Source organism: Papaver somniferum, chromosome 9 (assembly GCF_003573695.1).
Source record: "Papaver somniferum cultivar HN1 chromosome 9, ASM357369v1, whole genome shotgun sequence".
NCBI classification, from domain to species: Eukaryota; Viridiplantae; Streptophyta; class Magnoliopsida; order Ranunculales; family Papaveraceae; genus Papaver; species Papaver somniferum.
Window position 1 is genome coordinate 12,240,768 of NC_039366.1, and position 10,896 is coordinate 12,251,663.

Sequence of the window (10,896 nt, forward strand, 5' to 3'; positions counted from 1 at the left end):
AATGGTGTTTATTTCTTCGAGTAAAAAAAATCTTCTTTATATACTCTTCTTACCATTTTCTTTTTACTTTCTCTTCTCTTTTTATTCTCTCATCTCTGCAACTCTATTGTTCTTCCGTAAGTTCTGCTACTGTAATTCTTCCCTCTTTAATCTTCTTACTTTTTATTCATTCCCATACTCTACATTCATATATGCGTCCAAGTGGCCACAAACATGAGAAAAACTTAAAAGATGTCCAAAAATATCTTGCTGAGAAAGGTTTCACACTTTCTACCATTCCTGGTGAAAGTGCCAAGTCAATTCTTCTTATCAACTTTTCTCTGATCAACATTGTGATGATCAATAAATCATAATTTCTCTACGTAAAATTCTCGCAGGTCTCCCCATTCCTCTTTATGACCCTGATATTCCTTTATTTTATGAGATTCTCGCTCATCCAAATTTCTCGCGAGCTATCTTTCAATTAAGTCGAGATTGCATCCGTCTAATGTTGGAGTTCGCTAACCGTGGTGCTGGTAAAGGATCTCTCTACTCTAAATAACTTAGAGATCCTAAATTCGCAGACTTGGATATAATCGCCGATAAATACACAGTAGCGAGTTTCTTTGATAATTATGAATTGATCTCCATGAAGAAAGAGAATACTCGCTGGGGTGTTCGCTTGAAAAGGAAAGATAATATTGATGAAGCTAAAATACTCATGCAAGACATTGATTGGCATTCCGGTAAGAACACAACTCCTCGCCAATCCAAAGATGATAAATGGTGTGTTTTTCCCTTAATGCTAAAAGGACCTTACATTGCTGGGTCAAATGTTCTTCCTGAAAATCTCGCTACTTATCAACCTTGGGTATTCTCTTGGCCCGAGAAGGAGAAAGAGGTATATTTCTTCCATTTTTGCTCACTTTACATTTCTTTATTTGTATTTATTCTTTTGTTCGCTGACTCTTGCGACATTCTACAGATCCAGAAACTGAAAGATAGCTATCATAGGACTAGGAAGGCTAGTACCTTGTTATCTCTTCGCTCATACACAGATGAGGTAAGAAATATTCTCTTATGATTTTAAACAGTATACTGTTGCTTCTATTTCTTATTTCTATCTGTGTGTGAAGATTATTGCTGAAATAGAAGAACCTGCCAATGTTGCGAGGACTGGTGACAAAGGCAAAGGTGCTCTTCGCAGAGAAAAACCAACTGCTCCTCCTTCAAAGAAGAGAAAAATTCGTTCTTCCTCTCCTTCAAATATTCCTTCTCAAGAAAACTCTGAGAGTGATGAGGATGATGAGGATAATGATGACCTTGTTGCAAATGAAGATTCTCCATCTGAATCTTCTATAGCTAAGCTCTCTGGCCTCTTTTCCGATTCTTGGCAAGGAATGAGAGATAATCAATTTGCTAATACCTTCAAAGCTCTTGCTACAATTTGCGATGTTCCTTTAATGGATGGTGATAATTCTCTTCGCGGAGTTTCTAGATCAGTTACTCCCAACTTCCTGCATTCTCTTAATAGTCTGGTATGCTTTCGTCTTTTTACTTCTTCATTACTGTAACTCAAAATCTCTTTCTATTTTAATACTTTTTACATTTTCTCGCAGGCTGGAAAAGCTTCTTTCGTTGTTGCCTCAGATCTGGAGAGGAGACGCGAAATTCTTGAAAAGAAAAATTTTCAATTTCGTGCAAAGAATGAGGAACTGGAAATTGAAGTCAAAGATCTTCGCGAGAAGAACAAACAACTGGAAGTTGATTCTTCTTCATACAAGAATAAAATCTCTAGTCTTCAGCAAAATAATAATCAAATCTATGGTATGTTTATTTTCCTCCTTTCCCTTCATTTATTCATCCTGTTTTTTTATCTTATTTGATTAATCCTTTTTGCAGATATTTATGGTCTTTCTGATGAAGCTACTATTCTTCGTTCATTTCCTAATGCCTTGGATAATGATACCCTTCTTGAGCGCCTTAATAAATCTTTAAATAGTTTCTCAAATTATAAAATTTCATCTCTTTCTATGAATGAACTGAGATCCAAATTTCGCCTCCTAGAGATTGACCATAGATCTAGTTTAAGCTTAGCCAACCGATTTAGGCGTCTCTTTCTTAATTATAAAGAGAAAATCAATGAGCTAAGAACCAAAATTAGCGGTCTCATAGATGATAAGGATCACATCTCTGATCAAGGTGCTAAGGCTTTGGCGAAATTCCAAGAGACCCTTCTTGAAGTTAAACTTGAACGAGATGAAGCTAACCGCAAGAATACCGAGCTCTGTGAAAGAGAAAACCAAATTCGTTCTCGTATCCTTATAAATAATGAGGATGAATTCGCTTGGGCTGCGAAAATCTTAAATGATGCCAGAAAAGATTTAGGTGTAAATGTTAGTCTCCAAGTTGAGCATACAATCTTGATTAGAGATATGATTTCTGACATAGAAGGTTATTAACTGTTCTTCTTCACTAATCTTTTGTTTCTTATGAATTTTCATCAAGTTATTAATTGATTGCCTTTTGCTCGCAGATTCTGAAAGTAGATATCGCGAAAGAATTGAGGTACTTGAAGCTGAAAAAGAGGAACTCGCAAAGAATCTTTCTTCTCGCAACGACAAGTATTCCAGATTAAAGAATCAAATCAAGATCATTGTTGCGAACTTTAAGAATGATGGTATGCATTTTCGCAATCAAACTATCCAAATGGTTTGTGATGACCATAGTATTCCTCATTATGATTATCCTTGTCTCTTGGAGGAAATCCCAAAGAACATTCCCAGTCTGACTTTTTCCTATACCGAAGCTGATGATGAAGAATCTGATGGTGATGAAGGTTCTGATGGTGATGAAAGTTCTGATGCAGACGAAGAAGGGAACAATTCTGATGAAGATGATGAAGGATCAACTAAGAAGTAGTATTTGTTTCTTTCTTGGATCTTCTGTAATATTTGTACATTTATTCCTTCTTTCTGTACATTTGCGAATTATTTTGATTCCCCATATTCCTTAATATATGAGTTTCTTTCATTTTCACATACATTCATTAAAACAATTCTTCCTTGCAATACAGTTAATCAATATAATTATTAATTTTTGAATTTTTGCGTAAATCTATCATATGGAAAAAAATAACATTTTCTAATTTCATTCATTCCCATACTTGCCTCTGTTATTTGTATCCAAATGAGAGATTTTGCATATTTTTCTTATTTTGTGCCTCAACTTCGCAGTTGTTTATGTATAATTTCGCAATCTTGTGCGAAGCGAATTTTGATTCTTTTCAAAATCTCATTCCTGTGTGGTCTTATTTTTCCTTCCTAATTAAAGGTCTTATTATGCCACCTCTTGTCATTGCGACAATATCGCAGGACGTTCTTGCACTTTCATGCAAAAACCCATTGATCTTGTCTTAACTTTTTCTTTTGTATTATGGCCTCTTCAGGAATGTTGCGACAATATGACATGCCTAAATATTCTTGCGAAAATAAAGCCTCATGACATTTCCGTCTTGCGACGAAATCGCAGGACGTCTTCGCACTTTCATGCGAAAACCCATTGATCTCGTCTTATCTTTTTCTTTTGTATTATTGCCTCTTCAGGATTGTCTCAAAAATATGACAAGCCTTAATACCCTTGCGAGTAAAAAGCCTCATGACATTTGCGTCTTAAGACACTTATCAGCTCCCTAATGGAGGGTGCCTCCCTTATCTTCCCCCTGGTTGCCCCTTCAAGGAGGCGTACCTCTACCATACAATGTTGGATCCTCCCATCCGGTCTTAACAACAACCAGTTGTTTTCGCAGCCTCTTATCCCTTTTACCTATAGGATTTATGGTTACGATACTGCACCCTAAGTGGGGTTTTCTTCGGGTCGAGTGCAGTATAAGCCAAGACTTGTCAAGAATGGAAAGGTACGCTTCAAACGCCCCTGGCACTCTTGACTCAACCGTGTACCTCGACGCCTTGATCAGATTCTGCACTCCTTGGGAGAGTCCTTATTACCTTAGTCGCCCAACCTAAGCCATATGCTTAAGTTGAGAATCCAAGGTGCCTCTCCCGGATGGGCTTTATTGACCCCAAATCTCCATGACTCAAGTTCCGATGGCGGTGTAGCCTTTCCCTGAGCCATGCAACAGGTACCCCCTTATATGACGTACTTTAGGTCTTACATTTGCCTCTTGCGAAATTGTATTCGCGAACTAGGGTGTACGCCATAAAGGTTCGCCCCTTTCTCTTTTGTCATTGTTTTCTGATTGTCTTCTGTAAAATTCATTATCTCTGCGAGATTCTCGCACATCATCATATTATATTTGTATTTTGCAATCTCAACTTTGTCATTCAATAAAATGTATTTTTGAGAATCTTACTTATTGCGAGAGTGTCGCAACAAGTTAATCATTCATACATTTCTTATTTTTATTACCTTTGCCATCCTCTGCTTCTTTGTTATTTTCTGTTACTGCTTCCTTGGTAGTGGTATGTTCATCATTTTTTATTCTGAGCTAGCATTAGTTTCGCAACATCTCTTCTTCTTTTCGTTCGATTGCATCAACCATCAATTTCTCACTTCTTTGTGTCTCTTTGATTTTTTGTTGCCAATTTGCCTTCTTGTTTGCTCTTCCTTCGCAAGATTCCACCTCAGTTTCATAACACCTCTTTCCTTCAACCCAATCTCCCTTTATGATTCCTACATCGCTGGGGTGAGGAAATTTGATGCACTGGTGGAAAGTTGAAGCTACACTTAGAATTCCATGTAGCCAAGGTCGACCAATCAATGCATTGTAGGGTGATTCTACATCAACGACATAGAATAGGATTTCATAAGATATTCCCTTCAATGGAATTCGCATAGTAACCTCCCCTTTAGGTTTGTTGGCAGTACCATTAAAACCATATATCTTATATGTTGATGGTATAAGATCATCATCTCTTCCTCCCATAGTTTTATAAGTGTGATAAAATAAGATGTTCACAGAGCTTCTAGTATCGATTAGAATCCTATTAATTGCCCATGAATCTTCAGCTTCATCATCCTCATCTTCTTTCGGTTTTGGATTAATTTCTAATTTTACTACCAATGGATTATCATGTACCTCTTCACCTTCAGGATTTCTTCTGCGGTAAAAGAAATAATCTTTTTCTGTCATTCCTCTAGTGGTCATATTTTCGAAATGTTCATAATTTCTCTTCCGTCATTATCTCTTGCGAACACTCTACTCCAAAAATTGTCATGAAAATCATCAATTGTCTTGTATGAAAGCACTATAGAGTGACAGAATAGATTCTTTGCTTTTGCACCAACTTCTATGAAGAATGTTTCCTTCTTTTTCATCGTGTATACTTTTTGATGCTCTGGTGGTGGTGGCAATGGTTGAGATTGTGGGTGCCCTATCAAAAATTGGTTTAGTTTTCCTTGATCTATCATTCTCATAATAATTCTTTTTACGTTTCTGCAATCATTTGTAGTATGTCCATGAAAATGATGATAAGAGAAAAAATCGTGACTTCTGTGGTTTGGAGGTGGTTCTGTTCCCATGTTCCATGGTGTTAGTATATTCTCCATCAAAATTATAGCTTCCCATATTTTCTCCACACTTGCATTTAGAGGTGGCATCTTGATTTCTTCCCATACTACCTTGTGACCTCCTTGTCCTCTATTATAGTTTTGTCTTTGACCTCCATAAGTTTCTTGTGGCTGATCGAGTCTTTGAATCTTGCTATTTCCACCACGATTGGAGAAATTTCTATCTCTTTCATACTCCTCTTGATATCGGCTTTCCATAGCCACCAGTTTCTGTTGATTGTTACCCGTCACCTTCTCTTGTTGTACTTGCGAAGTGTTCGCCACTGTGTTTATTAGTTTGGGTAATAAGCTTGCATTCGCTCTTTGTGAACTGGTGTTCGCAACTGGGTATGATTCCATTTCATTTTGCCTTTCCTCTAGAGAAATATATTCTTCTTGAAGTTCTCGCAATTCAGTCATTGTGATCGTATTCTTGACTTTGAAAATTTGGATATACAATAGGTTGGTTGCAAACACAGCATTGATAAATTATAAGATAAGATATCTCTCATCCACACGGCCAGCCATTTCGCTACACATAGTCCTCCATATTTTAGTTAGGTGCTTCAAACTTTCGCCAATTCTTTGTTTTAATCCAAACACATCTTCAATACCAGGTCGTGAAGAATTATTACTTATATATGCCCCCAGGAATGTAGTCTGCAAATGATTAAAGGATGTTATTGTATTCTTTGGTAGACCTTCGAACCATTTTAACGCCTCCCCTGTTAAGCTGGATGCAAAATACTTGCATAATACGGCATCATGATTTTCCCATTGCAACATACATCTCACATAGGCTTTAATGTGTTGAATTGCACAAGTTGTTCCATAAAAAATGCTGGTTAATGCGGGCAAATTGCATTTCGGAGGTGTTCCTCCTAGTTGTACTTCCCTTGTAAATGGAGTTTTCGCAGCTTCTTCTATAGCCTCATCTAATTGTCTTCTGCTACCTCTCCTATATTATTTAGCATTCCTCTCATTTCTTCTAACTCTTTCAAGATTTGTTTATTTACACCTGAATTTTGATCCATTGGTCTTTTTAATTTCGCCTCCCTTCTTCTTCGTTCATGTCTTTCTTCTCTCGCCAAATTTTGCATTTCTTCTTCATTATCCTCATCTCGCCTTCTTCTGCGATTCTCTTCTTCATCTCTATCTTGGATTTGCATATGATGATGTCTCTCATTTTCCCCTTAGTGATTTTGTTCATTTCTTATTAATTCCATTCGTTGTCTTTCAACCATCCTCTGTACTCTATCATACTCTTTATTGATGTTATTGTTATTCCGGTTTTGTGTACACCGTGATTGTTCTTTCTCGATTGTCGTGATTGTTCTGGCGAATTATCTCCTGAAGCTCTTGTTCTTCCATTTCCCCTCTCAATCTTTCACATTCGCAAATTAAACGTGCTTGTTCAACATAATGTCTTTCAATTTCTTCTTCAATCGTTTGTTGATTTCTTCGAGTTTCTCTCTCACGTATAATTCTCCTTCCTTCCTCTCGATTCCCTTCGACATCTTGATCATTTCGTTTCTGAAGTTGTCCATTATCTTGATTTCTACCATTTTTCCTATCATCAAAAGTTTCATTTTGTGGAACGTAACGATTATCAGTCCTTTCTCTATTTTCGCGATGTTCTTCATAAGGATTTGATATTTCTTCTTGAATGTTATTTCCGGCATTAATTGTGGGTGAGTTTCTCCTCATCTCTCTTCTAGTCGATCTTGAATATGATTTTGTAATACTTCTCGATCTTCCATCCTCAATTCATGATTTTTCCTTGTTAGATTTGCACGTTCTTCTGCCTCAGCTCTTCTTTCTTCATGTATTCTTCGTCTCAACGTTTCTAACGCTCCAATTTCCTCATCTCCATGAATTATTCCTTCATATTCTTCTTGATTTCTCTCTATCAGTCTATGGTTTCTAGTTTGCTGCTCTTCTTCTACTTCTTCTGCGAAATTTGATTGCCAAGTGTGTACACTCATCCTATCATAATATATATTCCTTCCTTGTACTAGTGTTTGTTGAAATGGTGGTTGAATTTGATTTTCTCCATTATTTCTCATTTTAGTAGATTCTCCCATTTCACTTCTTTATCTTCCAACAATTCTCTTGCTTCTTCTAACAGTAGTTGGTTGTTCTGATGTATTTCTTCTTCTAGCCATTTCTTCAATGTTAACGAATTGCAAGAAATTATGTAAAATTCTTAATCAATCACTCCAAATCTTCACAAATCTCAATATTAATCTTCAATTTTTTCTAAAATAATCTTCAATGTTCCCTGTTTCTAGCGCCATTATGTAGTTGCAGGAAATCCTACACTACACCCCTCATATGATTTCATTAACATTTAACTCATTTTAGATTAACAATCTTAATTTTATTGATGAATCTTTGAACAATCTTACAAGAAATGATAAAAGAATCAAGAATAACCACTGCTCTAGATTTTCTCTCTCCTATTTACTTGCTTCTCACCCCGAAAAAGATCTCTCCCTTTCCTTTACATCTGAGCGACTATTTATAGGGAAGTACATAGTGGATGACATCTAATATGTCCTTTATTTTTCGGATATGGCTTGCGACATTCTCGCAACCTTACAAATTTTAATCTTGCAAACTCTCTTATTTTCGCAGAACCATCACATTTTTCTCATGATTTTAGCTGACGTCGTTTATTATGTCATTTCTGAAATTGTTCTGCGACGCTATTGTGTTGTGTTTTTGATAATTTCGCTGAGGAATTATTGTTGCGAGATTCTGATCCTACATCTATCGGAGATATAAAATCTCGAGCCAATTATTACAATCGTACTCGTAACGATAGAAGATGCAAGGTCAGATCACACAACTACAAGAAAAGTAGTATCGGTCTGGCTTCACAATCCCAGTGAAGTATTTAAGTCGTTAACATGGTTTAAAAGAAGAAACCAAAGGTTAAAGGAGAATTGACTCTAGATATGCAACTATTATCACACGTAAGGTGTGGGGATTAGGTTTCCCAGTTGCTAGAGTTTTCCCTTATATAGTTTTCAAATCAGGGTTTGCAATCAATGTTAGCTTGGTAACAAAGCATTCAATATTCACCGTTAGATGAAAACCTGATTAGATTCAAGCTAATATTTCTCAACCGTTGGATCGAAAACTTAGCTTGTTACACACAAATAAAATGTCCAATTTTGGGTTTACGAACCGTTCCCAAACATTAACATTTGTTGGTTCAACAATAGTTAACCAAATGGTTAGACATATGATTACTTCCATATCAACCATATTCTTCTTCACCATAACTAGTTAGAGAGTTGTTCAATTTCTTAGATCTTATGTAACTACACAAGACACAGTCGAAGCAAAAACGTTTTGATTCACTCGAATCAGTTCATGAACTTTATAGCCACGGTTTTCAAAAGCATCCCTTAGTTTAAATAAACATGAGTTCAAGAACAACCGGTTTTAGATATAACCTTCTCAAGTTCGTGGACTGGGTTCGCGGACTTAAGCTCATGAAAGGAGTTCACAAACTCCAGCAGAAACTCTCGGGTCAAGAACTTCCGCCAGTTCGCGGACTGAGTTCGCAAACTTGTCTCACGCCACTTCCATTTCTCTTGATCAACAAAGTTCGCAAACTTTGGTTCAAGGAATAAGGACTTATACATATATGTGTTTCCACAACAATGCTTATATCCTACCAATGGTTATGTAATCTAAACTCTCATTTCAATCATTGAAACATTCTCAGATGACGGATATAGCCGTTATTCACAAACCATTTTTCTTCAGAGCAATTTTCAAAGTGATTGAAACATAACATGACTTTCGTCACTAGGTAAAGATGAATTCGGCTAAAGCGAAAGCTTACGAACACATATTTCGAGAAATAGATAGGCGAGATAAACTCGGCTCGAAATAGCAAATGTGCATAATGAAAGTCTACATATCAAAACGACTCTTGTCTCAAGAGTAGGAGATAGAATAGATAGACTTTTGAGTGACAGATAAGTTCAAGTCTCCACATACCTTTTATTCGATGAAGATCCACCAGTTCCTTGAGTAGTCCTTCGTCTTGTATGATGATTTCCATGGAGTTCTTGAGCTCAACTACACTTTCTATCCTATTCCGAGACCTTTATCTATGTAGGCTAAAAATCAAGACTTATAGTTTTGATCACTAACATTGACAAACATGCTTGAGATAGCAACGCATGCGAGTTCGACTGAGCAATGCTCTAACAATCTACCCATTTGTCAATTTTAGTGGAAAAACTATTAATACATATGGAATACAAAAATAAATAAATTAACTTTTGTAGATCCTATTCCACATGCCTAATCTTCAACATTACTCGAAATCTTCGTCACTTCCAAGTACTCCAATAATCCCAAAGGTTGTAAGTTTAGCATCATAGTTGTTGAAAATCCGTAGCTATAACAATAAAAAAAAATAGTTCTCAATCATGTTATACAGTGTCATAGTATCATTACACAGCGTCAAAGTCCAATTGTATCACAACTTCAACAACAATACTATGGTGATATGTATCACTCCCCCTTAGTCAATACTCCATCTCACATGGAAACCACTCCCCCTTACATAATGATCCGAATACCATATGTATTTGTAGTGTGAACTACGTATTTATTCTCCCCCTTTTTTCAATAAAATTGGCAAAGGTACAAGAACGGGATCCTAATGAAATTTCCGAAAGAGACATTTCTTGACCAAAAGAAAGCAAACATATCAACTTTTTATTTAGATGCAATCATAAAGACGAAGCTAAATGCATTCATCAAGGAGTTTATAAAGATACAAAATAACCCCTATAATACTCCATAGCCGCAGTCCCCACAAAGATATGGCAATTAAGCGCAAGTTCAAAAGAATTCTCCCCCATTAAATGTCATTCCCGAAAGAACAACAAGAGTGACCTTAATTTCAAAAGAAAATAAGGATTTCTTTTGATACAACACACAAAGAACTCTGACAGAAAAATCAATCCTACAGAAACAAATACAGAATTGAAGTAAACACTTACTGGAGTTTCAAACTCAATTGCCCAAAAGATCGAGATAAGCACAGGGGAAAGAGTCATAGGAACAATTAATGAACCGAAACAACACCAATAGACTTATGTAAGTGTTGAAAAGTAGAAGTGTCTAATGGTTTGGTGAGGATATCAACCAATTGTTGTTAGGAAGGCACAAATTCCATACTTATGATACCATTTTCATAGAGATCTCGAATAAAATGGTACCTTATATCAATGTGCTTTGTTCTTGAGTGCTCAACGGGATTCTCAGTGATTCGAATCGCACTAGAGTTATCACAAAAGATCTTCATTATTCCAGTAT